The sequence below is a fragment of the Phaseolus vulgaris genome, chromosome 10 (genome assembly GCF_051622355.1).
Source record: "Phaseolus vulgaris cultivar YP4 chromosome 10, ASM5162235v1, whole genome shotgun sequence".
Taxonomy (NCBI): domain Eukaryota; kingdom Viridiplantae; phylum Streptophyta; class Magnoliopsida; order Fabales; family Fabaceae; genus Phaseolus; species Phaseolus vulgaris.
In genome coordinates, this window is record NC_143507.1 from 10,662,721 (window position 1) to 10,690,513 (window position 27,793).

At 40.9% G+C, this 27,793-nt stretch overlaps 2 pseudogenes; both read left to right on the top strand.

The window, feature by feature from the left end:
* Positions 1–1,322: 1,322 nt before the first annotated feature.
* LOC150024217 (disease resistance protein RPV1-like) lies at positions 1,323–27,368 on the top strand (annotated as a pseudogene).
* On the top strand, positions 4,558–6,679 carry LOC150024218 (uncharacterized; annotated as a pseudogene).
* Positions 27,369–27,793: the final 425 nt, after the last annotated feature.

Below are 27,793 nucleotides of genomic sequence, written 5' to 3' on the forward strand. Positions count from 1 at the left end.
CATGTATTTAAATAGAGATAATAAAGGGACACAATAATTAAGCCCACTCACTAAACATGTGTCTAGTCAGCCCAACCCAATTGGTCCTGGCTTCATATCCAACACTTTTTTCAATACTTTATACAATTTTTTATAAAATTAAGAAAAAAATTTACAATCTCTTTATTAATACTCAATCTTTATCTATTTTTTTAGTCGAAAATTTCAATACTGAATAATTTTCATCATAACATTTTTAACTTAATTTACAAGCTCTGTTCTATATGAATTCTGCCTTTGAAAATTAGAAAAGTTAAAAGGTGTAAACACACATGTAATTATTAAATATATTCAAAATCTTTGTTTCATTAAGACTCTCTTAGTCTTTTACTCAGATGATATTTATCGAGTCAAGTCTTATTTGCCTTTTTCTTTTGAATTAAATCACCCTCCTCATATGAAATATATTTAATTTTCTACTTCACAAAAGCAATTTTCCTCTTCTATATTTTCTTAGACATTATTAACGATTTAAAGACTATATTGCATTAGTAGATGACTAAGAGCAATTCTGTTTTTTTTAAAGTTACTTATTTTTAATAAACATGTTATTTAACATTTTTATCGTTAAAACAGATTATATTATATTGTTTAAAAACTTTTAAACGATAAAACAAATTCATCATTAGAAGAAAAAAATTAACAGAAACAATTAAGTATATAAAAGGAAATGTTAAATATAGAAAAACAAAATATAAAAACAACTCAAGAAACATCTATACATTACAAATTATATATGTGTATATCCCTAACAAATAACAATGAACATGAATAAAAAATAACAATAAATCACACGAATTTAAGAGCTAGTTGTGAATAAATCGAACAATCTAATCTTTTACAGTGCCAATTAACCTTTACATCATTGAATCAAATTAACACCAATACTATATTTATTTTTCTCATAAAGATATATTAACTGAAGTGGATAATTTTTTTATATTAAGAATCTACCTTCTTTCACAGTGTAGTTAGAAAGGATATAAGTCCTATGATCTTCATCTCCACCACCTTCAATTCAACTTTACCAGGAGTTGCATTTATTTTTTATTTAGGAAATTTTTTCTGTATTTTAGAAGTTTTTATTTTTTTATAAATTTATATTAAATTCAGTGTCATAATTGATATTAAATTTATATAATTAATATGACTTGATAGAAAGAGGGTGGAAAAATGAAACACGATCAATGTCGTAATAATACTACAACCACATCCACGCGGGATTTCTCTATTACAAAAGTTCAGTAAGAGAAGCATCACTCACAACACTTATTTCTATTTCTCGTGTTTTCTCTCTCTCTCACTCTCAACAACTTTTGCTTTCTCCAATGGCTTCTAACGCCATTATCCAATACACCTCTTCTTCTTCGTCTCTTGCAACTCACATCTACGACCTATTTGTCAGCTTCCGCGGTGAAGACACGCGCAACACCTTCACTAGTTTTCTCTTTCAGGCTCTCCGTACAAAAGGCATCATTGTCTTCAAAGATGACGAAGATCTCAAAAAAGGTGAATCCATTGCACCCGAGCTGCTGCAAGCCATTCAAGCACTACACCATTTTCTATCTATGGTAACATTTTTCTAGTAACATTTATTTAAAATGTTACATATATTAATTTGAATTATTATAGTAACACTTTTTTACATAAATGTCACTATAAATAAAATAAATACAAATTTTAATTATTATAGTAACAATTTTGATATAAATGTCACTATACACAAAACAAACAGTAACGTTTTATAAATAAATATTATAATTTGGAAATTTAAACTACTATCTCTTAAATTTTTTAACTTAGTAAAGTTTTTAAATATTACACTTAATTAAATTTATACAAAATATACTCTCAATCTCTCAAATTGTTTTTCTTTCTCACTCAATAGTGTTTTTTCGAAGTCACTGATTTGTCCTCATTGCTTACTCTCTCAATCTCAATCTCTCACGTTCCTCTTCGTCACTCTCTCAGTCTCGTCGTTCCTCTTCGTCACTCTCTCAGTCTCGTCGTTCCTCTTCGTCACTCTCTCAGTCTCGTCGTTCCTCTTCGTCACTCTCTCAGTCTCGTTGTTTCTCTTCCTCAGGTTTCACTCTGTTCTCTGTGCTTCATCTACGTCCTGCTCGTTCGCTCGGTCAAACGACTACTGCTACGTGCGCGCGTGTGTGTCGTTGCTACTGCTACGTGCGTGTGTGCCACTGCTACGTGCGTTGTCTCATTCTTTCGGAGGTAAAGATTTTCTCTATTGTTCAAACGCTTTCTCATTACAGTTTTTATTTCTCACATTTCAACCTTGGATTAGTGTTTCTTTAGTAGGCGATTATTGCGGTTTCATTTTCAATGATTAATTTGTGTTTGATTTTAGTATTAAAATGTTAATAATTAGTGATTCTCTCCTTGATTTGGTACAAGACGTGTTGATTCTAATTTGGCAGTGTTATGATAATATTAATTATTTTTATTTGATAGATCTTTTCTTCTAGTGGTAATTGGAGATTTTGTTGATTTGCTTTTTATTTATTTCTCGATGTAGTTAACTCTGCTCCATTTTCGGCTCTTGCTCAAGTGATAACTATGGATCTCTATTTAGGAATACAGCTGAAGGTATGTCTCGGAACATCACTGTTCCAGTTGCTATGTATAACCTCTTTTTCCATGTTTTCCCTGCCTTTTCAATGATTTTCAATATTAGGATGTCTTTGTGGAAAACTAGAAATAATGTTGTTAATGAAAGGGAATATGTAACATGTTGGATTTAAGGATTGCATAACAAATAAGAGAGTTATGCATGTGAAATAATGAGCCTAGCTAGCTGGTATACATCAGGACTCAATTAATTTCTCGTTGCAGTGCCTATAGTCAGTGTTGTGTTCTGCAAATTAAAGTCTACCCTAGATAGCTAGTACCGAAACCAGTGGCATGTCCAGTACTGATAGAAATAGTTTTTGAAACATTGGCAAAAAACACTCCATGGAATTCTAAGTAACATGCTTATTTAGATTCGGTGGATGGTGTAATCAAGAGAGGGGAACCTTTATTGCTGTGTGTCAATTTTGATAACCATGGAACTGAATTTTAACTTTGTCACAGAGCTCAACCAAACCACTATATTGGATACATATAATTCAGAATAAGTAGAGGACCCAAATTTTTAAAAAAATTTCAAGGGGTTTTATCAACTATGCATACCTAACCGTTACCAGTATGTCTATACTCATAAATTAATTTGACAAATTAAACTCAATTTTAGTGCTTCTGTGACAAATCATAGACTAAAAAAATATAGTTGTATTATTGCAAACGTGTAATTGGTACGTATAAAGAGAATGTGGAGTGATGAAAGAAATTAGAGAAGAAGATAACAACAGAAAAGGATGAAAAGAAGAGTGTTACTGTATATAAAAGCCATATATAATACAATTAGGTACAACACAGTTGATGTAACTAAATAATATAATTTGGTAGCAGCATGTTACATTATTATAATCACGTGAAGTTTAATTTAACATCAATTCATAACTACCATGAAGTGAATCCAAATCTGATTCTTTATATGTAATTGAGCAAATTTTAACTGTACAGACAAAAAAATGGATTAGATGTGCGTGAAATATGAGAAACAGTTTTAAATATCAAATGAAAATGATTTTTATGGAGTAAATAAATTGGCAAAACCTGTTGAATGAATAAAAAAAAGGCACATGCATGGTACCTTTCGTGAAAAAGTATTTCTTTTTCAAAGTCTAAAATATGTAGAAGTGTTAGAAACTTAGCATGAAAATTGCATCTAAGGCCGACCACAGTAATAGGCTTTCAAAGTATTTCCTCTGTTTCAACAAGGATATCTAATCATTCATCTTTATAAAAACAGGTTGATATATTATGATCTTTTTAACTATTCTAACTCGACCTAACCATGATTATATATGGAAATGGAATATTGTGTCATCATAATTTACATATACTGAATTTTAAATATTAAAGTTTAAAATATTATATCTTATATTTTCTAATTTTTGAAACATGTTTACAAAAATAAAAGAATTGGAAAAAAATGTAAAACGCCTTTCATGAATCTCAAAACTTTACTTAATTCTCAAAAATAGATTGAATGGTTTAATTGGATTGAGTAAAACAGAGGCTTTTTATCTTCCTTATCCTCTAGCGAGGCTACCATTTTTCCTACCTTCAATGCTTCATTGTTATTTCACATCATGTTGGTTGTATCTTGTATTCAAGTTTTGATATTTTTTTATTCTTAGAATTTAAATTGTTGAATAGTTACTCTCCTTTAATTTCTCAAGTTCATAGATAATTTTGTTATCAATAGATAATTTTTCATTTTTTATCAGGTATTTCATTTTTAGCTTCAAGACAATATAAGCATGGACAAGAATTGGGTGGTAGCACATAGAACATCTACTAGGTATTTAAATGGTTTGGAATTTTTTTCTAAATTTTGCATTTGAAAATGCTGCACAAGGAAATGAGATATTATGTCCCTGCAAAAAGTGTAATAATTGTACTTGGGGTAACCGAAAGTATGTGCATGAGCATTTATTTTGTGACGGATTTGATAGAAATTATACTAGATGGGTTTTTCATGGAGAGGGTGGATCTTCAAAGAAGATATATGGTGCTGATAGAGAGAAATATAGTATGTCTAAGGTTCTGGATGGTTTGTTGGAGGAAACTTGTATGATGCCCACAAATCTTGAAGAAAATGAATTCAATGATATTATAGATGAAGATAATGAAGAGCTTGATACTGAAACAACTAGATTTACCAAATTGATACGTGATGCTCATCAAGAAGTATACCCAGGTTGTAAATATTTCTCTAAGTTATCAGTCATTGTTCGATTGCTACATATTAAGAATCTCCATGGATGGAGTAATGTTTCATTTGATATGTTGCTGAAATTTTTAGAAGAGTTACTTCCTGAAAACTCTTGTTTGCCATCATCATACCAGGATTGCAAGTTCATAATTAAGGACTTGGGTTTTAATTATGAAAAGATTGATGCATGTCCTAATGACTGTGTTTTATTTCGGAAGGAGTATGAGAATGAAGTTAGGTGTCCTAAATGTGGTTCTTCTAGATATAAAGAAAAGAAGCATAAAAATTCTAGAAGAAAAGTTTCCTGTAAGGTTGCTTCACGTCCAATTCCAGCCAAGGTTTTGAGGTACTTTCCTTTAAAACAAAGGATAAAGAGGTTATTTATGTCATAAAAAACTGCTATGTCAATGAAATGGCATGATGAAGGTCGTACTAAAGATGGAAGCTAAGACATCCAGCTGATTCACTTGCTTGGAAAACCTTTGATTCTCTACATCCTAACTTTGCATCAGATCCTCGAAATGTGAGGCTTGGGTTAGCAAGTGATGGATTTACTCCATTTAAGATGATGGGCAAAGGACATAGTATTTGGCCTGTGGTTTTAATGACTTATAATTTAGCTCCATGGGATTGTATTAAACAACTTTACTTAATGTTGTCATTAGTAATTCCTGGTCCTTCTTCCCCTAAAAGTAGTATTGATATTTATTTAGAACCTCTTATTGATGAGTTGAAGGAGTTGTGAGAGAAAGGGTTTGAAACTTATGATGCTTCTAGCAAACAGTTTTTTCAGGCACATGTTGCATTACTTTGGACTATTAGTGACTTGCCTGCTTATACTATGTTATCAGGTTGGAGTACAAGTGGAAAATTGGCATGCCCGGTATGTAACTACCACACATGCTCTAGGTACTTAAACAATAGTAAAAAGATGTGTTATATGTGTCATCGAAGATGGTTAGACTCAAAACATAAGTGGCGAAAAGATAAGAAGTGTTTTGATGGTAACCAAGAATTGAGAGGAATACCTACTCCATTAACAGGGTCTAACATATTGGATATATTAGGTGATAGAAAAATGTATTTGGAAATACTCAGAAAAAGAAAAGAAAGAAACATGATCCATGGACCAAAAAGAGTATATTCTTTAACTTGCCATATTGGGAGACTAATCTGCTTCGTCACAATCTTGATGTCATGCATATTGAAAAGAATATATGTGAAAATGTAATAAGAACATTATTGAATATAGAGAGGAAACCAAAGGAGCATCTGAGAACCCGCCTTGACTTGGTAGAGATGGGTATAAGGAAAGACCTTCATCCTATAAATATAGGACCAAACAAGGTATTCCTTCTACATGCAAGATTTTCACTTTCGATAAAAGAAAAAGACATCTTCTGTCGTGTTCTAAAAGGGGTGAAAGTTCTAGAAAGTTATGGTTCCAATGTTTCTAGATGTGTTAATCTTGAACAACAAAATTTTCTTGGACTAAAAAGTCATGATTTCCATATATTGATGCAAGATTTGCTAAAAGTAGCAATTCGAAAAGTGTTGCCAAAAGAAGTTGCAAGAGTTTTAATGAAGTTAAGTTCTTTCTTCAAAATTTTATGCTCTAAAGTCATCATAATTGAGGAGTTTGATTCATTGGATGCAGAAATTGCCTTAATTCTATGTGAATTGGAGAGGATTTTTCCTCCATCTTTTTTTGTCATAATGGTTCATCTATCCATACATTTAGCGTATGAGGCTAAAATTGTTGGACCTGTACATTACCGTTGGATGTATCCAATTGAAAGGTAATTCTTTTACTAACTGACTATTTTTTTTTGTAAAGTTATATTCTCCTATTTTATTCCTAATCATAGTTTTATATTCTTATAGATTTCTCCATAGGTTAAAGGTTTACGTGCGTAACAGAAATTATCCGGAAGGTTCAATTGTTGAAGGGTATTTGGCGGATGAGTGTTTGACATTTTGCTCAAGATATTTGAATGATAATGTCCAAACAAAGTTCAACAAGCTGCCAAGGAATTTAGATGGTCCAATAGGGAATGGAGTGATGACTAGTTTGGAACCTCTTGAGTGGGAACAAGCTCACCGTTATGTGTTGTTTAATTGTGAGCTCATCAAGTCATTTGTCACGTAAGACAATATCCATATTTTTATCTTTTTGTATGAGATTTTAACTTTTGTGAGCTTATTAAAAAAAAATTATATTTTTGCAGAGAACATGAAGAATTTCTTTCTAGTAATGCTTGTGAATATTCAACAAGAAATTGGAATACGACGAAATATCAATATCTTACATTTCAAGCATGGTTTGAAAATCATGTTAAAAATGTTGTTGTTCTGACTATCAACACTTCATTTGTCTTTCTTAGGATTTGAGATGAGATAAACTGTTGACTAGTCGCAAGCTATATTTGAAGTGTGTAATTTTAGAATTTTTGTCTTTGTTTCTTTCTTAGAATATCTAAATAACTTATAGTAAATGTCTGCACATGTATGTTATGAGTTTAGTTGGTTCAGAACTATTCTTGGTATTTATCCTGTATTGCATTGAATTCAGTTGATATTTTAATTTACCTCTGTTTTTCTTTCAGATTGGATATCTGCTGACTAATGTCACAAATCCAGTGTCACCAAATTTGATCCCATTGGTGAATGACTGTCATTGTCATTCCCATGAACTGATTGTGTGATTGTGAGACTTTAGTCATAGTACATACTAGAAATTTTATGTGTGCTAGATGGTAAACAAAAGTGACAATGTATTCAAAAAATATTTCTAAATTCATTTTCAACGATTGAAAATCCATTGAAATTATTGGCCTTTGTGTTGATAGATTTTTATTACTAGCTTGTTTATAAAATAAAAACATGTAAATATAATTGACATCTTACAATCTAAATCTAAATTTAAGTAATTTGTATAATTTTCTAATAAAAAAATTTCCTAAAGATTTTTAGTTACATTTTTATAATGTTACTTTTTTGTTAAAAAAATATTACTAAAAAAATTTAGTAACATTTTTTAAATGTCACTTCTTTATTAAAAAAAGTTACTAAAAAAATAATGTTTCTTTTTTTAAAAAAAAATATAACTAAAAAGATTTAGTAACATTTTTAAAATGTTACTTATTTATTAAAAAAAGTTACTAAAAACTTTTAATAATATTTTTATAATGTTACTGTTGTATTAAAAAAACATTACTAAAAAGATTTAGTAACTGATCCTGCCTGTTGACCAGAACGCAAGAGCCTTGCCTCGTCGAATCTGGATCGACTTTGCACCGTCCTAAAGATTTTTAGTTACATTTTTATAATGTTACTTTTTTGTTAAAAAAATATTACTAAAAAAATTTAGTAACTTTTTTAAATGTCACTTCTTTATTAAAAAAAGTTACTAAAAAAATAATGTTTCTTTTTTTAAAAAAAATATAACTAAAAAGATTTAGTAACATTTTTAAAATGTTACTTATTTATTAAAAAAAGTTACTAAAAACTTTTAATAATATTTTTATAATGTTACTGTTGTATTAAAAAAACATTACTAAAAAGATTTAGTAACTGATCCTGCCTGTTGACCAGAACGCAAGAGCCTTGCCTCGTCGAATCTGGATCGACTTTGCACCGTGCTAGCTTCTGTCCTTCGCCTTGATTCACCTCAAGAACCTGCAAAAGACAAAATGGCGCCGCTGCGGCCGATCGCGCTCCGACGCCCAAGTCAGCGACTGAACCACCAAAATACTAAGAGAAAACTAAGAACTTCAGGAACCGTGCAATGTTCTCTCCCAGCGTACTCAAGTTCTCGCAAGCGTAAAAGAAGTATTCTAAAACGCGCGTACCTCAGAAGTTCGTTAGGATCCCTTATATACCTGTGCACTTTCTCTCTCCTGACAGTTACACATCTGGACACGTGGCTCGCATCCAGCTGTACACGTGTCACCATCTGAAGCATCCTTGACTTGAGCGTCACCTCTTACTTTTCAGGCTTTTCGACTAAGTTACTTATGCAGGAATCAACTCAGCGTATAACTGCCTTGGAGCGCGATCTCTTCTGCGTGGCGAGTACGGGTGTCTTCATACACACCTTCCCTGTGGTCTCGCCGGCCTCCATTATATTCTACTTTACTTACTTCACTGTGCATGCTCGGGTAAGTTGTTCCCCGACCTCAACCTCTGGCCAGCTAGGGAATGACCATCTGACGACCTCATCCTTTGCTTGGAAAGCCTGGAACAAGCTTTCCTGATCTTTCGGCGATGTCCTCCTCTCGGCGATCTCCGATCGCCTTGTCGCCTGGGTTCACACCCGGCGACTACAACACAACTTGGTGACCGCCGGTTTAGGTATGCTAGAGATCGGGGCACGCCAACTTAACGACTGGCGATCCCACGAGCCCCCCGACGTCCTTTTCTTCTGCCAGCCAGGTGTCCCGTTCAACACGCCTATACTATTGCTTGCGGCCACGTCATCAATTCCGACTACCTGGGCGGTACACAAGCCCCCCAGTCTTAAGCGAAGACTTGTCCAGCGAAAAGACTAAGAGCTCACGTCACTGCCGATCTACGTGGCGCTGGCACGGAATTCCAAACGTTCGTACCCTCTGCTTTTCTGACGCTCCACCAAACCCCTTTTTCCAATCACTCGACACGTGGCTTCATCAACGGTCATCTTCAGCTGTCGTTTGCGCTTCCAAAAACGTTTGGAGAACCCTTAAAACCCCTTCATTTCCACTGTTTCATCATCTCTCTGCATTCTCAAAACGCTCTGAGTTTTCTCTGCAAACCCACGACGCTCCTCAACTCTCTCAATCTCCAACTCCCTTCAACGCTCATCTGATCATCAAAAAGTACCTCTTTTACTTCCTCTGTTGATATTTGCTGCATTTTAACCGATTCGCATCATCCATTATCTGTCTGGTGCATACGCTGTGGGTTGTTTCCTCCTCTTCTTCCTTCTCGTAACTTAGGGCTTCGTCTTCCATTACATTCGTCACAACGAACTCCCGTTCGTTCGTTCTCCATTTTTCGTCCACAATCGAGTCGTTCTCTGTAACCTTTGTTCATCCTTTTTCCTTTTTCCTTTGCAGTTCCTGCGATGGCTCGCACGAAAACCACCGCGAACCCTCCTCCTTCATTGCGAAACCCTCCACCCCAACCACATAACCTACCACGAGCATCTGGTGCTCCTTCTACCCAGGCTGAGAGGCCTGCAACTTCTCACACCAATCTCGCTCAGGCAACTCCACCAGTCGCCGGAGGAGCCTCCGTTGCCACACAAGACTACAAGAAGCTTTACCCGTGGGCCACCTCAGCTCTGTTGAAAGAAACCTCTTCCATAAACACAGAGTTGGGCGTGCACCGACTAAGAAATGGGGACCAATCTGATCTTTCATTCCATAAGGAGCATGACCGCAAAATGGTCGTGCTGCCCTGCCACCCGGATGAACCAATCTGTGCTGACGATAAAGAAAACAACGGCGAGTTGTTTTGCTTCCTCTACGCGACGTTCTTCAAGAAGGTGAAGCTCTGACTTCCCTTCACTCGCTTCGAGAGGGAATTATTAACTGAGCTCGACATCGCCCCCGCCCAGCTCCATCCCAATAGCTGGGCGTTGGTAAGGGCGTTTCAGATCATGTGCGCACACCTGGGATTGCCAGCCTCGGTCGACGTTTTCCTCTTCCTCTTTGAAGCTAAGAATCCAGGAGACCGCCTCTGGATTAGCCTGAACGGGATCGCTGGGAGGTCAATCCTCTCCATCTTCCAGGAATCTTACAAAGATTGGAAAGGAAAATTCGTGAAGGTGTGCGCCAACGACCAAGATCCTTCCCTGCTCGACGGCTTCCCCTTGTACTGGGTACAAAAGGGGAACAAAGACGCCAAAGAGAGCTTTAGGAGGCCCAGAAGTCCCGACAACATGGGCGAGCTGGACAAAGATCTATGCCTTTTCTGGAAGAAAGTAGCAGCCGCCAACATCACCTTTCCCACCTCCGCAATAATCTCCTTCGAGTTCCTCGAGGACCAACTCGAAGCTCATATAGGTTAGCCTTTACCTCGACACTTAGGTTTTGTTTTACGTTGGGACTGATTTTACATCTCTGTTATCCGCCATTGGGCGTCCTGCTTGTTGCATACTGGTCTTGGCTTTAAGTTCATGTGCTACCTGTTTGCATTATTCGCACACATACTCGTATATTTTGCCTTTGCTTTTGTGCTCACTTGTATATTTTTACCCTGTGCAGACCTTATGTTGGGCAAAGGCAAATTAGATGAACTGAGGGCGCTCGCCCGAACTCATAAGTTGGCGACGGGTTCCCAAACCGTGCCCAACTCGGTGGTGGAGATCGCCGCTGCCCAGGGCAGATCGCCTCCTCAAGGCCCAGCTCCTCCAGAGACATTGCCTGCCCCTCAACGAAAAAAGCTCATCTTGAGGAAACCAAAGAGGAAAACCCCTTAAGTGGTTCAAGAAGATGAGGATGAGGATGATGAGGCGAATGAGGACGGCCTTGTCACCAAAAGGAAAAGGGTGGCACCTTCTTCACCACCCGCTCTCCCAACACCAACACCGCCCTCTCCCCCAGCTCCAACACCGCCCTCTCCCCCAGTTCCAACACCGCCGGTCCAAGCAACACCCTTGGCGGTCGCGCTTCCTGTGGTTGAAGGCAGCGAGCCCAACTTCATGGAGAACCCTCCTAGCGCCTCCACGCCGTTCGTATCTGCTGGAGAGGGTCCCCCTTCAACTGCCTCAATTGCTGAAGCCGCACCAGGTGGGGATGAAGGCGCCCACAACTCGCCAATACTCATAACCGAGTCCCCCACTTCACCACCACGCCAGGAAGCCCCCGTTGCTCAACCAACTCAAGAGGGTGGTGGTGAAAGTCAGCACCAGGCTCCTTCAGCACCTCCACCAACAGCAGCTGCAAGCCTTCCCCCCTTGGTCAAAGAAGTCTGGCGGCCCTTCACAGCTAAGCTGAAGATGATGGTAGAGGACCTCCCCTCAATCATAACAAAGGCTGTGAAGAGCTCAAACAAAAAGCTTTAGGACGAGATCTCAACACTCCAGGAGGAGAATCGCCTGATAAGGATCGAGGAAGAAAAGCTGTCTTGCAATCTGATGATGGCAGAGATCGATCACTCAAGGGTGGAGGATGCCATGAGTGCCGAGCTGAGGGTTGCGCGCAAGGAGGCCTCCGATCTGCGCCAGAAACTGCACCTCCTAGCTCAAGAGAAAATTTAGCTGGAGAGCAAGCTGGTTCCCTACAGGCTCAAGGTGGCCAACTTGGAGGCATCGATGAAAGCGGATGCAGCCAAGGTAGAGAACCTTGAAAAGAGGTCGGCTGATCGGGAGGTTCTCCTTGGAAAGGTCGAGAAGGAGAGGGACGACGCCGTGGATGAGCTCGCCAAGGCTCGAGAGGAAAGCAAGAAAATTGTTGCAGAGCTAGCCCAGGCGCGGGACGAAAGCAAGAAGGTTGCTGAAGACCTCGCTCAGGCTCGTGGGGAAAACGAAGAGCTGAAGAAACGAGCTGATGAGCTGAAACAGCAAACCGAGGGGCTCAAACAACAAACCGAAGAGCTCAAACTAAGCTCCGCCCAAGTCCTTGCTGCCGGATTCGACGCCGCCCTGGAGCAAGTCGCTTGTTAGTACCCTGAGCTCGACCTCTCCATGGTGTCGATATGCAATGAAGTGGTGGATGGGAAGATCGTGCCTTCTGAGGATTAACCGTCTCCCTCCATCACTCATTTCCCGAGAATTAATGTTTGCTTCTTTTTGCACAATCTTTTACTTGTAATTTTCCTCCCTTTGTATTTGAACTGATACCGCTTCTATCACAACTTCCTTCGCTTTCGTACCTGGTCTCTCTGTTTACTTCGCTTTTCCTTGTAGAAATCGCTTTAAACAAATTAACTTAGCGATTCTGCGGGCTCAATCGTTTACTTACTGCCTCAAACTCGAGCAAACTATCAAACTTACATCTACTCATCAATTGTTAACTCAAAGTAAAACTCGAGCAACTTATCAATTCTCAAACGATGACATTTTAATAACTTGTGAACTTAAGGTAACGAACTTCAGCGTGAAACTACTTACTAAACAGCAAGTTTCAAACCAAACTGATAGTTTAAGATATAGTTCACCTTATCTGCTCCATCGAAATGGGCCCTTACTCTTGTCATCACCTGGAATTCCTCTGATCGCCATAGGGTTCTGGCCATGTAAGCTCCCTTTGCCTTCATAACTTGGCTATTGTTCCCTCATTTGGGGGTGGAGGCGCCTTTCGGATCCTTCTCTACCTCCCTGAGTTTCAGAACAATAAGCCGGATAGCCAGGTGTTCTCTTTGAACCTACCTTAGCCATCCTTTAAACTTCTTCCACCCTTTACACCATACCTGAACTCGTTCGAGACGAGAAGGATTTTATCTTGCCTGAACTCGCTCGACGGCGAGAAGGTCTTTATCTTGCCTGAACTCGCTCGACGGCGAGAAGGTCTTTATCTTGCCTGAACTCGCTCGATGGCGAGGAGGTCTTTATCTTGCCTGAACTCGCTCGACGGCGAGAAGGTCTTTATCTTGCCTGAACTCGTTCGACGGCGAGAAGGTCTTTATCTGGTGCCTCTACTCTGCCCAGGGATTACATCTCCTCTTCCCTGGATGCACTGAGGACTTTTAACTTGTTCTCGCCTGCACTCGCACAAAGTCGAGGAGGACTTTAATCTCTTTCTCGCCTCAGGACGCGCGAGGGCGTTGAGGTCTTTTAATCGTTGCTGGTGCCTCCGATCGCCGAAGGACGATGAGGACTTTAAAACTTTAGCTGTGCCGCCGATCGCCGAAAAGCGATGGGGGCTTTAAAACTTTAATTGATGCCACCGATCGCCGAAAAGCGATGGGGACTTTAAAACTTTAACTGAGAGCATGCATTTTTTCTACAAACTTTCAACACAAACATGCATGCAAACTCAAAAGCTTTAAGCTTGAAAACTCTTCTTTTATTAGGTGGCCTCATTAAAAACCCTCCTTAGGGAAAAGAGAGTGCCCCCTTCAAACTGGTTAAACAGAAAGCTTGTAAATCTTTTCATGTTCGTTTCTACTTACAAAGCTTTAATTGTGATACAACTTGAGGTGTGTGGCGTTCCAAGTGCGAGGAATCGCCCCTCCTTCCAATGTCTCTAGGCGGTAGGCGCTGTTCCCGAGCGCCTCGGTTATCCTGAACGGTCCTGTCCACTTAGGCGACAACTTGTTTTCCATCTCGTATTGGTGGGCCTTCCTCATCACTAGGTCGCCCTCTTTAAACTGCCTTGGCATCACCTTCGAGTTGTACCTTCGTTCGATCCTCCTTTTCACTGCCTCAGCTTTTACTCTCGCCTCCTCCCTGACCTCATCCAGCAGGTCCAGATTCAACCTTCTTTCCTCATTCGAGTGTTCAGCTACAAAGTGCTGGAATCTCGGCGAGCTCTCCTAGATTTCTACTGGAATCATTGCGTCGCATCCATAGACCAGGCTAAACGGGGTCTCATGGGTTCCTGACTGCTCGGTGGTGTGGTACGCCCAGACTATGCAGGGTACCTCATCGGCCCATGATCCCTTGGCTTTCTCCAGCATTCTCTTCAATCCTCTTAGCAACACCCGATTGGCGGACTCTACTTGGCCGTTCGTCTGAGGGTGCTCGACGGATGCAAACACCTGCTGAATTCTCACCTCTTCGCACAACTTCTTCAGCAGATGACTTGCAAACTGAGTCCCGTTGTCTGACACCAGGCGCTTAGGCACACCAAACCGGCACACGATGTTCTTCCATACAAAGCTCTCGATTTTGTGTGCGGTGACTTGGGCTACTGGTTCTGCTTCGATCCACTTGGTGAAATATTCAATTGCTACCACCAAGTATTTCATCTGCTTGATCGCCAATGGGAAAGGTCCCAGGATATCAATTCCCCACGTATGAAACAGCCAAGGGCTGTAAATTGACTTTAACTCTTCTGGAGGCGCTCTGTGCCAACCGGCGTGCTGCTGGCATTGCTTGCAACACTGTGCATACTTCTTGCAGTCCTCCCTCATTGTTGGCCAGTAGTAACCTGCACGGAGGGTTCTTGCGGCCAGAGCTCGACCCCCGACGTGACTTCCACATATCCCTTCATGGAGCTCGGCCATAATTCTTGTACATTTTTCTCCGTGCACACATTCCAGGAGTGGGTGTGTGAACCCAAACCTATACAACTCGCCATCAATCATTGTGAACTTGCTGGAGTTCTTCTTTATCTTCCTAGCCTCCATCGGATCCAGCGGGAGAAGGCCATCTGCCAGGCAGCGCTGGTACTGGGTTATCCATGTGTCTGGCTCATGCGTGACACAGACCTGCGTCATGTTCACCCTCTCCCCCCGACATGCTCTTATCCTTGGCGATCTCAAGGTCTCCTGAGTCAAAGACCTGTGACACCTCGCCGCTTCCTCCGTCGACTTGCTTATTTGAAGAACCAGGTGGTCTGCCACAAATGCCCTAGGCATCTTCAGGGTTTCTTGGATCACCGTCCTCTGCCTACCCCACTTGCCCGAACTGGCGAGCTTAGCTAGCAAGTCTGCTCGGGCATTCTGCTCTCTAGGCACATGCACTACTTCAAACGAGACAAAAGAACCCTTCAATTCCTGCACGTACTCTAAGTAAGCCGCCATTTGTGGATCCTTGGCCTGGAACTCGCCTGTTACTTGTCCCGTGACCAACAACGAGTCACTCTTAGCCATCAGCACCCTAGCTCCCATCACCTTGGCCAGCAAGATTCCGGCGATCAACGCCTCATACTCTGCTTGATTGTTGCTGGCCTTGAAGGCAAACCTCAGGGACTGTTCAATCAGCACGCCGTTGGGCCCTTCTAGGATGACTCCAGCACCGCTACCCTGCTGGTTCGACGATCCGTCCACCGAGAGCACCCAACGAAAACCATCCCCTTCAACCCGTGCTGCCTTTGACGAGAGCTCGACCACAAAATCGGCGAAAATCTGTCCCTTAATCGGACCTCGGGGCTCATACTTGATGTCGAACTCCGACAACTCCACCGCCCACTTCACCATCCTCCCAGCTACATCAGGCTTCTTCAGGACTTTCTGGGTGGGCAAGTCGGTCATCACCAGTATTGTAAAAATGTGAAAATAGTGGCGCAACCTCCTCGCCGAAAATACCACAGCCAGTGCGGCTTTCTCCAAGGCCTGATACCTCACCTCTGGGCCTTGCAACACCTTGCTGACGAAATAAATAGGCTTCTGAGCCTGGTCTTGGTCTTGGGCGAGCACCGCACTCACCGCCCTCTCAGTCACCGCAAAATACAACCTGAGAGGGGTTCCCACCAACGGTTTGCACAAAACCGGCGGGCTCGCCAGGTACTCTTTAAGCTTGACGAAGGCCTCTTCACACTCCTTCGTCCAAGCAAACTTATTGTTTTGCCTCAAACACTGGAAGTACGGATGGCCTTTCTCTCCGCTAGCCGACACGAAACGAGACAGGGCGGCCATCCGACCTGTAAGCTGCTCACCTCCTTCACGGTAGCCGGGCTCCTCATCGCCAAGATGGCAGCACACTTATCAGGATTTGCCTCTATTCCTCTTTAAGTTAAGAGGAATCCCAAGAACTTCCCTGCCTCCACGCCAAAAATGCACTTCTCGGGGTTCAGCTTTAACCTGAACTTGGCGATCGTGGTGAACAACTCCTTCAGGTCCGCAACGTGCTTGCTCTTTTCCGGCGAGGTCACGACCATATCATCCACGTACGCTTGCACATTTCTTCTCAGCATTGGCGCAAGTACCCTATCCATCAATCTTTGGTACGTGGCCCCCGCGTTCTTCAGCCCAAAGGACATCACCTTGTAGCAGTAGCACGATCTCTCGGTCATGAAGGCGGTCTTCTCTTCATCCATGGGATGCATTTTTATCTGGTTGTACCCCGAGAAGGCGTCCAGGAAGCTCAGCAACCTACACCCTGCAGCACTGTCGACCAGGGCGTCTATACTTGGCAAAGGATACGAGTCCTTTGGGCAAGCCTTGTTTAGGTCAGTGAAGTCGACGCACATGCGCCACTTCCCATTGCTTTTCTTCACCAGCACGACATTGGCCAACCACTCAGGGTACTGGACTTCCCTGATATGGCCTGCGGCGAGGAGCTTCTGTGTTTCATCCCTGATCGCCTGCCTCCTCTCCTCGTTAAACTTCCTTCTTCTCTGCCGCACTGGTCTGACCTGGTTGTCCATTGCTAGGTGATGGCACAAGAAGTCGAGGTCGATTCCCGGCATGTCTGAAGCAGACCATGCAAAAGCATCCAGATGCCGCTCTATCACCTTGGCGATATGGTCTTGGAGTTCAGCCTCCAAAGATCTTCCCAGCTTGAAGACCTTTCCCCCGATCTCCCTTTCGAGCCACTCCTCGACGGGTTTGGGTCGGGTTTCCCTGGCGATCACCGCCTTGGCGATTCCCAGTTCCCTCGCTTCCTCTGGGCGGTTCCTCGCCTCTTCTTCCCGATGGGCGTTCTCCTCCCTTGCTTCAGCATCTACCATGACGACATCGCTACCGGCGGTCGCCTCTATCAACGTCGACCTGGGCTTCACACCGGGAGGCGGGGTGGTCGTGATGTAACTTACTGACCTCTTATTCTTCAGGCTATTCTCATAGCACTTCTTCGCTTCCTTCTGGTCAGATTTGATGGTGATCACCACCCCCTCCATAGACGGTAACTTCACCTTCATGTGCCTGGTCGAGGGCACAACTCCTATTCTGTTGAGGGTTGGTCTTCCCAACAAAATGTTATATGCTGAGGGAGCATTCACGACGAGGTACTTGATTTTCTCCGTCCTCGAGCCCGCCTCATCCGTGAATGTAGTTCTTAACTCGATGTACCCCCTGACCTCCACCTGATCGCCAGCGAACCCATACAAGCACCCTCCATAGGGCCTCAGCTGGTCAAGGGGTAGTTGCAGCTGTGTGAAAGTCGGCCAGAACATCACATCTGCCGAGCTTCCTTGGTCCACCAGTACCCTGTGGACCTTCCTCCCCGCTGTGACAAGCGAGATAACTATGGGATCGTTGTCATGAGGCACAACGTCCCTGAGATCTTCTCGTGTGAATGTAATGTCCACATCCGGCGAGTGGTCCTCGAACATGTCCACCGTCATCACAGACCTTGCATACTTCTTCCTCTGTGATGCGGTGCATCCACCACCCGAGAAACCTCCTGCGATGGTGTGGATCTCTCCATGAGTGGGCATCTCATGCTGCTGAGCCTCACCACCCGCCGGATGGGAGCTCGACGCGCCCCCCGTCCTCCTGTCCAGCAGGTAATCATTCAAGAAACCGCTCTTGACCAGGTCGTCGAGCTGGTACCCTAGTGCCAAACATGAATCGACGGTGTGACCAAAACTCTGGTGGAACTCGCACCAAGCGTCTGGTTTTGTTCCTAACACCTTGTCGCCCACTTTCTCAGGTGCCTTGAGCCTGGCTGCTATGTTGGGGATGGCGATCAGATCCGCCAACCCCATGACAAACTTATGCTTTGGCGGGCGATTGTACTCCCTGGGGCGCCCTGGGCCCCTGCCCTTGTTTTTCCTTGGATCAGAAGGATGGCGAGTCCTTTGATCCCTCTTGGCCGCCGCTGTCTCCAGCACCCTCTGTGGCTGGATCCTGGTCTGGGCGCGTGGCCTGGCGGGGGCCACACTTCCCCTCTTCTCGGCGACCTCACTTTCGTCGGCGATGTGGGCCACCGCAAGTCGCCTAACCTCAGAAAACGTGGCGGGGTGAGCCCTGATCAGCGCCTCACAGAAAGGTCCCGGCAGCACGCCCTTTTTGAAGGCGTATACCAGCATCTCCTCGTCTTTCGCAGGCGAGCGGACCATCTGTGCTCCAAAACGATTCAGATAGTCCCTGAGGGACTCTCCCTGGTATTGCCTTATGTCGAACAGGTCGTAAGACACCCTAGGTGGCGCCTTGTTCACAATGTACTGCTCGACGAAAATCTTCGAAAACTGCTGGAAATTGGTTATGTGACCTATAGGCAAGCTCACAAACCATTCCAGTGTTGTTCCCTGGAGCGTGCTCACAAACATTTTGCAATATACAGCATCCGAGCCTCCTAACAGCATCATCTGCGTGTGGAACGTGGTGAGATGTGCCTCAGGGTCCTCCACGCCGGTAAAAGTAGCCTTCACGAGTACCACGCTCGCGGGGATAGGCGTGTCTGTGATCGCCTGAGCATATGGCATAGGGAAAACACGAGGTGGCGACAACGGTGCGACCTCTTCAGCGACCGGGCGGCCTCTCTGCTCCTGAAGAGCTTGGCGCAACTCCTTAGTCACTTTGCTGAGCTCTTCATTCCTGGCCTGAGAGGCGACTAGGTCCTCATGCATCTTTGCCTGCTCTACGCGCGAGGCTTCCACATTCTCCTGCAGTGCACGCATGATCTCCATCATCTACGCCATGGTCATGGCGCCTTCAGCAGCAACTGGCACAACTGGACTTGAACGGTTGCTTCTCATCTTTCTCATGAAAACTCAGCAAACCAAAGTTCGACGAACAAAATCTCCTTCAGCAACGATCGATCCAACAACCAACTGGTCAGAAGTCCTCAAACTCCCTAAGGGTCCGCAAACGCAACTGCAACAGCACGCCGATAGATTCGGACATCGAAACCTTCACAGAAACTTGCAACTTCACCTCAGAACCACCACTTCTTCAGCAAGCCCCCGATTCCCTAACCAGAAACGTAATCAAACAGGAACACACCGAACGGCCGATTAAAAACCGCGTGAACGGCAAGAAAACTCTAAGAAAACCGATCGAAAGCTTGAACGAACGGTGGAAAACCTCACTCCGCCGATTAAAACTCAAACAAACGGTAGAAACCTCGAATTCACCGAACAAGACTCAAACGAACGGTGGAAAACACGAACTTACCGAACAACAGCATGAATGAACGGCGGAAAATGGTTGCACCAGCACACAACCACACAGAAACTACTGACACTCCAAGAACTCACGCTGTGGATGGGGACAGGTTTTACACGGCCCCACGGTGGGCGCCTGATGATCCTGCTTGTTGACCAGAACGCAAGAGCCTTGCCTCGTCGAATCTGAATCGACTTTGCACTGTGCTAGCTTTCGTCCTTCGCCTTGATTCACCTCAAGAACCTGCAAAAGACAGAACGGCGCCGCTGCGGCCGATCGCGCTCCGACGCCCAAGTCAGCGACTGAACCACCAAAATACTAAGAGAAAACTAAGAACTTCAGGAACCGTGCAATGTTCTCTCCCAGAGTACTCAAGTTCTCGCAAGCGTAAAAGAAGTATTCTAAAACGCGCATACCTCAGAAGTTCGTTAGGATCCCTTATATACCTGTGCACTTTCTCTCTCCTGACAGTTACACATCTGGACACGTGGCTCGCATCCAGCTGTACACGTGTCACCATCTGGAGCATCCTTGACTTGAGCGTCACCTTTTACTCTTTAGGCTTTTCGACTAAGTTACTTATGCAGGAAGCAACTCAGCGTATAACTGCCTTGGAGCGCGATCTCTTCTGCGTGGCGAATACGGGTGTATTCATACACACCTTCCCTGTGGTCTCGCCGGCCGCCATTATATTCTACTTTACTTACTTCACTGTGCATGCTCGGGTAAGCTGTTCCCCGACCTCAACCTCTGGCCAGCTAGGGAATGACCATCTGACGACCTCATCCTTTGCCTGGAAAGCCTGGAACAAGCTTTCCTGATCTTTCGGCGATGTCCTCCTCTCGGCGATCTCCGATCGCCTTGTCGCCTGGGTTCACACCCGGCGACTACGACACAACTTGGTGACCGCCGGTTTAGGTATGCTAGAGATCGGGGCACGCCAACTTAACGACTGGCGATCCCACGAGCCCCCCGACGTCCTTCTCTTCTGCCAGCCAGGTGTCCCGTTCAACACGCCTATACTATTGCTTGCGGCCACGTCATCAATTCCGACTACCTGGGCGGTACAGTAACATTTTTAAAATGTCACCTTTTTAACAAAAAATGTTACAAAAAACTTGTAGTAACATTTTTATAGTGTTACTTTTATTAAAGAAATATTACTAAAAAGATTTAGTAATATTTTTAAAATGTTATCTTTTTATTAAATAAATGTTACTAAAAATATTTAGTGACATGTTTGTAAATGTATCTATTAAAATGTAAAAATGTTACCAAAAGTCTTTAGTTACATAGAATATCCGCTACATTTGATAAAATGTTAGTAAATCTTATTAGTAACATTTTCTTTGATTTAGTAACATTTTTTTGATGTTACTAATTATTATATATGTAGTAGTGAAGCCTCTCGACTTTTCATTGTTGTCTTCTCACAGAATTATGCTTACTCCACTTGGTGCTTGCGTGAACTGACGGAGATACGTAATTGCGTTGAAAAACGTGTTATTATACCTATATTTTATGATGTAGATCCTTTGCTGGTGCGCAAACAGAGTGGATGTTATGAGAAAGCATTTGCAGAACACGAAAAGAGATTCGGAGAAGATGAAGTGAAGATGGACTAGGCTGCACAATGTAAGGACACTTATAGTTCTTGACAATGTTGATCAAGGTGAACAACTTAAGTTGTTCATAGGGAACAGATATATACGTAGATGCGTAGGTGGAGGGAGCAAAATCATCATAATCTCAAGGGATGAACATATATTGAAGACACATAGAGTGGATGATGTTTATTAAGTCCAGTCATTGAGGGAAGAAAATGCTATGCAGTTGTTTTGTAAAAATGCTTTCAAAGTTAATTATATATTGGGTGATTATTTAGACTTGGCATGTGAGGTACTTTCTCATGCTCAAGGACATCCCTTGGCAATTGAAGTAATTGGGTCCTCTTTGTTTGGTCGAAATGTCTCACAATGGAGAAGTGCATTGGATAGGCTAAGACATAATAAGGATATAAATATTATGGATGTTTTAAGTATAAGTTTTGATCACCTGGGAGAAGACAAAGAAGAAATATTTCTAGATATTGCATGCTTCATTGCTGGTAATATTCATGGTAAGGGTGATGTGGAGAAATTCTTAAGCTTTCGTGGATTTGATTACGAAAATGGCATACCAGCTTTAATTGAGAAATCTCTAATAACATGTGAATATGGGGATATTCATATGCATAGGTTGTTGATGGATTTGGGAAAGAGTATTGTCAAAGAAAAATCACCTAAGAAGCCTCTAAAGTGGAGTAGGTTGTGGGATTACAAAGATTTCGAGAAAGCTATGTTAGACGATCAGGCAAAACTAATTGAGTTAGTATAAATCTTACATTTCCATTTTTTCTAGAATATGAAAACCCTTCGAAAAGTATAATAATGTTATTCTTTCTCCATAATGTTGTAGGCAACTGAAAATCTTGAAGTCATATATATTGAAAAGTATTAGCATGAAGAGACTATGAGGGCAGATGGTCTATAAAAAATTAGACGCCTTAAGTTGCTTCATCTTAAAGATGTGAAATTTTCAGGAAGTCTCAATCATCTTTCGAATGAACTAGCATATCTTAATTGGAGGGAATATCCTTTTAAATGTTTGCCTAAAAGTTTTCAACCAGAAAAACTAGTCGAGTTACACCTTTTTTGGAGCAATATTAAACAACTATGGAAAGGCACAAAGGTAATGTATATCAATTTTTCTATTTTTTTAAACCAAATAAATGAAAAACAATGTTTTTTAATTTCCTTTTTTCTTTAACTAATTAAAGAAAACCCAAATTTCATTATTAATTTTGTCTTATATTTTCTAATCATTGTAGCCATTGCCCAATTTAAAGCTTTTGAATCTCTCTTTCAACAAATATCTAGTTGAGATGCCGGATGTTAGAGAGGCCCTAAATCTTGAAAAGATATATCTTGAAGGATGCATAAATCTCGAAAAACTAAATCCATCGATCGGTCTTTTGAGAAATCTTGCTATTTTGAATTTGAGAAACTGCAAAAACCTAGTAAGCTTATCCAATACCATATTGGGGCTGGATTCTCTTGAATATTTGAATGTCTCTGGATGTTCAAAATATATAATAATGAGTTATTAGATGAACAAAGGAACACAAATCATTTGAAGAAGCTTTGTTTAGCAGAAGCTCATATTCTTTCCCAGTCAACATCCTTTTTCAGAAACAAAATGTTGTTGCGGCCTTCAAATTTGTTGTTGCCTTCCATTCCTACTTCCCCTTGTTTTCTCATTTGTTTGCGTGAACTTGATCTAAGCTTTTGTAACTTAGTTCGAATCCCTGATATCATTGGGAAGTTAAGGTGCCTTGAACAGCTAAATTTGAAGAGAAACAATTTTACTACACTTCCCAACCTGCATAACCTTTTCAGATTGTATCATTTAAACTTACAACATTGCAAGCAGTTCACACGCTTGCCTGTTCTCCCTTTGCAAACCGACTGTTCCTTAGAAATTTTCAAGCTTCCACTATCGTATTACGAAGATGAAGATCTGGTAGGATTATTGATTTACAACTGCCCAAAATTAGTTGAGAGGGAACACTGTACAAGCTTTATTTTTTCGTGGATGATTCAAATTTTTCAGGTGTGCATGCTCCTTCCTTTCTCTTCCCTTCTTTTAATCTTTTTTTTTCAAAAACAGATACGGACGCTTAACTCTGTAGTCTGTTGAGGCGGGGTGCAAAAATAGGCAATTTAATTTCAGGAATCCATGTGTTGGAAGTGTTATCCTAGGAAGTGAAATACCAAGGTGATTCAACAATCAATTTGTGGTGTGCATGGACAATTCAATATTGATTGATGTCTCTCCTCTTATGCGTGATAATAATTCTATTGGTGTTATTCTGTTGTGCAATATTCCACATTGGCTTTGGCGGGAGTTCTGATAAAGTTATATATCATAAAGCTAAAATTCCTCCAGTCGATTTGAGAGGAGATCTAGTGATTGACCAGTCATATCATTTGTGGCTATTTCATTTGTCTTGTCAAGAGTTTTGTGCAGGACATTCTAATTGGAGATGGTACTCTTTTCATCATGGTGTTATTCGTGTGGAATTTATGGATTTGATCAGGGACTGGAGCCAAATCGGCTCGATAGAAAGGCAAAATGTTAAGGCCTATATAAATAAATATGGGTATCGGTGGGTATATGAGCAAGATCGACAACTGTCAAACTCAGGTACTTATTATTACTATATAGATTCGTTTTTTTTTCTTCTATCTTGTCTTACAAATGAATTTGAGATTTGGATCCACAAAGTTATTGTCCCCACTGGACATTAACTTAACCAAATGGTTAAGTAGATGTGAAGGTTCATTTAACAAAGGCAAAAGGAAAACACAATTAAATGGTGATGATGATGACAAGATAAAGGGGCGGAATCATATAAAGAAACAAGAACAAGAAGAACAAAACCGAATTGACATATGTAAAGAATTAAAGGACAAGGAAGAAAGAAACATGAAAAGGAATGGATAAATGGAAGAGATGTTGAAAGAAGAACTTATGGATGTGGAGCTATGGTTTATCACGCCACGTGATGGGATGGAACCACCAAGATAAGTGAGGGGAGGCCGCCACTTGAGAGCATCATGAACCAAGATAAGACCAACTTTTGGAGGAGAAACACTCACATAGTACTCACAAAAATTGTGAAGAATTTCTTTACTATAATTTCAAATTGTCTTTACAAAGGGGGGGACCTTCTATTTATAGATTTAGGAGCCTTGGAAAAGAAGAAAATAGGGTAAAAGAGGAAGAACAAAAATGGTGTGGCTAGTGTGTTTGACTTTGGTCAAAACCGCACCCTTCCACCTATTCTAGAAGGTAGGGTTTCCTTCCTACCCTAATGTTCATCTCATAGGCCCATTCTTATGTCTTCACCTCTTAATTATGCTATATAAACCTACTTTACGGAAATTACAAATAAAGAGACCAATTGGTGCTCAGCACCCAGAGTCTGTGCTCTGCTCCTAGTAATCCTGTGAGGTATAGGTGCTGAGGTCATGAGTTGGGCTTGGTCTTCATCATGGGTAGGCGCCCTCTCTCCTTGGGTCTCATCATAAGTGGAGCCAAGGATATTCTTCTTCATAATCAACCTGTATTCTAAAAACTATTCTACATTATCTCTACCATAAAAGGGGGGAAGGTTCGTATCTAGGTCTGTGATGATCTCTAGGGTGTGGTTGATAAGGGTCTTCATTATAATAAGGACTATACCATCGCTCAGATTGCTCCTAGAGTCATGACTCCTTCTTCTATGTTTATACTCCTCATGATGTCTGCTTCTAAATTTTTCTTGATTTTGCATGTATTGAGAAAACATGGTTCTTAACTCTTCCATAGATATTTCTTTATTAATCATTTTATTTTTATTTGATTTTTTTTTTGTTTTTGAAAAACAACAGTTTACAAGAAGGTTTAAAGGTCAAAGTCCTAGGAAAGAGAGGTGAGTCACTAGGACTACTTAAGTACCAAGTCTTTCCTAGTCAAAGTTACCTCAATTAGCTTTCACCAGTCTTCCTTAATGGAACTCTAATTATTTTTTCTTAAAAAGAAATTTAAACTTTGAAAAGTCACTAAGATATTAATCCTAAGTGAGGCTTAGAAGCACTTGTGGACTTCTTACACTCATTGTCTAAGTGTATTAAGATGAAATTAAAACTAGACGAACCTTAGGAGAGGCTCATTGGCACCTATGGACCTTTGAGACACACTCACCGTCTATATGTAATATTAATTTCAATATTTATTAGTATCAATGAATTACAAAATAATTAAGACAAAATTAAAAATCTTGTCCGTGTTTGCACTTTTCTTTTCACTTTAGTGTTTAACTCTTCCTTTTGAACTTCTACTTTTTTATTTTCTCAAGAGCATCCTTAGCTTTTTTCTTCTCCAAATATTCTACCTAGTAATGTTAGTCAACATTTTTTCAAAGATCACACTAAAAGATAGGTTTCATTACAAGAAGTCAATAAAATTCAAAATCAAGAAAAACTCAAAAATAAGAAAGCTAAACTCAAGAGATTAGGAAATGTGACAACTTCAAAAAGTAATTTTAAAAACTGAAAAATAAGAAATTAAAGCTTACCAAAATAATAGCCACACAAATAAAAATCCAAAAGATGGACATTAAAATAAATTTTAAAATTAAAAAAAAAATAAAGACTAGGGATAAAAAGATAGACCAAAATTTTCAATGATGCATGAGACAAAAACTTGTTGGCCCAATCTAGTTGCCCAAAATAAAATCTGTTGTAGCACATTAGTTTTGGGGAGTTTCTTCCTGCACCCGTACATTTTTCTTCCTACATCCCTATAATGTTATGCAAAAACAAAATTATCCCTAGTATTTTCTAAAAGCCCTAAAACGCACACAACTACCCACATACACTCTACTATTTCTTCTTCCTTTAGCACACATACCTACATTTCTCTCTGCGCACGGCGACAGCTGCATCTCTTGGCACAGGAAGGCGTTTCACTTGGTGGTGTTTCAGTGGTGTCTCTCGCGGCTTGGTGGTGGTTCATGGGTCTCTCTCAGAGGTTATGCGTTCGGAGAAAAAGGTAGGTAATTTTTATTTTTTTTGGTTTTGGAGTTCTTTTTTTTTTGTGAATTGTCATTTCAGCAATACATAGGTTGTGCTTCCAAACAGTGCACTCTACTAGATTTACAAAACAACAAATCAACATTTTGATTTTCATATTCCAGAACCGTGATTTTGAAAAAGTTCTGGATTGAGTGATCCAGAAATTTCCAGGATAGGTGAGTTTGGAAGTTATCCGAATTTCTGAATTCATAACTTATCTCCGGATGTTCGAATCCGAAAGTTATTTAGATGTGTGGATCTATAAGTTATCCAGATGTGTAGATTTAGAATGTGATATGTGTTGTTTTCAATTCTTTATATTCCAATTCGTTTTGGATGTGCGAATCCAAAAGTTATTTGGATGTGTGGATCCATAAGGTATCTGGATTTGTGGATTCAGATTGGGATATGCATTGTATTCAATTCTTTAAATTCCAATTCGTTAATTTATGATACTAGACATTAATTTAGGGTGGGTGAGATTGTGTGCATTGTTTGTAATTTGGTTTAACATGAATGATGTAAGTGAACATAAATGGTGAGGATTAGGGGAGGAGGTTTACAAGATGATCGTCAACATCCCATGTCAGAAGAAGAAGAAGAAGAAGAAGACATGTTAATGAAGATGAAGACATGTTGAACACGAACCAGAAGAAGCCCAACCCCATATGGAGGCGGAGGATGAAAGCGCACCTCAAGTAGAAGGTGAAGGTTATCTCGAAGGTCTAGTGGATTGGTCACTATTAACAGGTTATGAAGATCATGTGGGCATGAAATTATGGAATGGTGTGGTAAGTAAATATGTTGTAATATGACACTTGTTCATTGTTAATTTTATATAATTTTGGTTGGTTAAACTGTATATTTTATATGATTTTGGTTGGTTAAATTAGGATCGAGGGGAGTTAAATTAGCATCTCATGGCCGAAAAATTAATAAGATGGGTGTTCCTCATCCTGGGATACTACCTGTGATGAAAACCCATCTAGCCTTGAAACATTTGGCTAAGAAGATTGGAATAAAAAAAAGGATCTTAGAAGACTCTCATCTTAAGGAGAATTAATGTTGTCTGCTCTTCCATTTTTATCTAGTTTTATAAACATTATACAGAGTAGTATAGGCCTTATTTTGGGTTTGCATTTAGGTCATTTTCTTGGGTCATGTTTTCATGAACCATGTATTGGGCCAATTAGAGTAGGGTGTAAATAGAAAAAGAAAGAGGGTAGTTTTTCCTGCACCCCCACAAGGTTGCGCAAAGACAAAATTGTCCCTATATGAACTGTACATTTTTTTTTGTATTCCGGATTATGAAATCCAGTAAATTTTCGAATTGGCGCTT